Source organism: Mesocricetus auratus, unplaced genomic scaffold (genome assembly GCF_017639785.1).
Source record: "Mesocricetus auratus isolate SY011 unplaced genomic scaffold, BCM_Maur_2.0 Super-Scaffold_100009, whole genome shotgun sequence".
Lineage (NCBI taxonomy): Eukaryota > Metazoa > Chordata > Mammalia > Rodentia > Cricetidae > Mesocricetus > Mesocricetus auratus.
Window position 1 is genome coordinate 80,702,299 of NW_024429193.1, and position 2,725 is coordinate 80,705,023.

The following is a 2,725-nucleotide window of genomic DNA, read 5'->3' on the forward strand; positions in this document are numbered from 1 at the left end:
AGCTTGAATACAGTTGACAGTACCTTATAATTATGTGATTCTGAAAGCTAGAAGAAAATATTTTTAGTGCTTTTAGCCAAGAAAAATTGAGAATGTTGAAGGCTCTATCTATCTATTTATCTATCTATCCATTATCTATCATCTATCTACTTATGTATCATTTATCAACTATGTTTCTATCTCTCATCTGTCATTTGTCTACTTATCATCTGTCTGTCATCAATCTACCTATCTAGCATCTATGTATCTACATATATAATCTATATATAGATATGTATTTCTCTATATAATCATAAATATGTATGAGTACATATGATATATATATGTGTGTGTGTATACATAAACACAGAGAAAGTGTGAGAAATAGAGGGTTCTTAATTTAAATATAAAAAAGAACATAAGTAATTTTGTCAAAATATCATTTGGTGTCCTTTATTATGTACTGCTTTGCTTTTATGAAGCAAAAGCCAGACTTAAGCTCAGGAACGCTAATCATTAAAAGAGATTTTGAATTAAAATACTAGAAATACAGGCAAGAAAATGGGTAGGTGTTCCACAACTTTAAGTATGAACTTTGAAATAGAAACAACAATGAAATATCACTTAAGATGCTAATGTAGTTTCTTTGCAGTCTACATAAAAAGGGGGGAAAGTTGTGGGGAAAGTGAGAACTCTATTCACCCTCGGCACGAATTTCAAATGGTGAATTCATTTCAGGTAACATAATTTCCTCAAAACAATAAAAAGTATACTGCCACATAAGTAGCAGTATAATCTATAATCTTATAACCACAGAATTGAAATGGGAACCTAAAGACACACCTGATTTTTAGTTGGTTTTTCAAAAATATTTTCATTAAACAAATTATGGTGTAACTCAAATGTTTGCTGGCAAATAAGTGGATATTTTAATGACAATTATAAGGAGAGTGACAGATAGATAGAAGAGAAATGGATAACCAGAAAATGAATATTATTTAGCATTCCAAAAGGGAGCTTGCCATTTATAAGAACATTAATAGGTACTAATCAAAATGTATTCCCTATAGCTGTTACTAGAAATATAATAGTTTAGGAAGAAGAAAATAAGAAAAATTCAAAGGAGGATACTGAACTTAGAAACTTTTTATTTTTTATTTTTTATTTTAATTTTAAATAGCCTGTTTTACATGTCAATCCCAGTTCCCTCTCCCTCCCCTCCTCCTGCACCTTCCCACCATTGCCCCCATCCTCCCACCCTATTGCCAATTCCTTCTGCATAAGGGATAGCTAGAGTCTATCATTTCACTCAGGGTAGGGTCCAGGCACTTCCCTAAGAGTCCAGGCAAAGAGAGCATCCCTCTTTGTGTTATGGACACACGATGTCTGTTACTATTCAAGGGATAAACACTGATCCACTGCTCAGGACCCCATAGGTAGCCCAGGCCTCCTCATTGACTCTCACATTCAGGGGGTCTGAACTTAGAAATTTTAAGTGCAATCTCACAAATATTATATATTAAAATTTAATTTTCCTAAAAAGTTATGGTGTACCATGAATATGGTTTCTTGGAGAATACAAAAAGTGTCATAATATACTTAAAAAGTTAGTAAATATAATGGTTACATGGAAGAGCAAGTTCATTTATTGTGTACCAAGAGTAAGAAGTTATATTTAAATTGTTGAAAATAAATGATAAAATGTTACATTGAGATTTCTCACTTTAAGCCAGTAGCTGAGATGCTCCTATATAAAGAGACAATTGGTGCTCGCTTCGGCAGCACATATACTAAAATTGGAACGATACAGAGAAGATTAGCATGGCCCCTGCGCAAGGATGACACGCAAATTCGTGAAGCGTTCCATATTTTTAAAGAACAAAGGGGTGAAATTCCACACATAATTCCAACAACAACAACTATTGCAAATCGAAGAAGGATGAGCAATAAATGGTCATTAATATCCCTCAATATTAATGGCCTTAACTCACCCATAAAAAGACACAGACTAGCAGAATGGATTCGAAGACAGAACCCTTCCTTCTGCTGCATACAAGAAACACACCTCAACCTCAAAGACAGATATTACCTGAGAGTTAAAGGTTGGGAAAAAATTTTTCAATCAAATGAACCCAAGAAACAAGCAGGAGTAGCAATCCTAATATCTAACAAACTGGACTTTAAAATAAAATCAATCAAAAGAGATGAATGAGGTCATTACATACTCATCACAGGTGAAACCCACCAAGATGAAGTGTCTATCCTGAACATCTATGCCCAGAATACAAAGGCATCCACATTCGATAAAGAAACATTATTAGAACTTAAATCTCATCTAAAGCCCCACACAGTTATAGTGGGAGATTTCAACACACCACTCTCACCACTAGACAGGAATACCAGACAGAAACTCAACAAAGAAGCAAAGGGTCTAATAGAAGTAATGACCCAACTGGGATTAACAGATATCTATTGAACATTTCATCCACATAAAAAAGAATATACCTTCTTCTCACCACCACATAGAACCTTCTCAAAAATCGACCACATACTTGGCAACATATCAAACCTCAGCAGCTACAAAAAAATTGGAATAACTCCATGCATCTTATCAGACCACCATGCTTTAAAATTAGAATTCAACAACAACACAAATTACAGAAAACCTACAAACTCATGGAAACTGAATAATGCTCAACTGCACCATCCCTGGGTCAAAGAAGATATAAAAAAAGAAATTAAATAC

The 2,725-nt window shown here is 34.0% G+C and overlaps 1 non-coding gene across 1 annotated transcript; it reads left to right on the forward strand.

Moving 5' to 3' along the window:
- The first annotated feature begins 1,745 nt into the window (after positions 1-1,745).
- Positions 1,746-1,852, forward strand: LOC121142551. Its single transcript, XR_005879585.1, has one exon. It is a non-coding gene; the product is annotated as a U6 spliceosomal RNA (small nuclear RNA).
- The last annotated feature ends 873 nt before the right edge of the window (positions 1,853-2,725 follow it).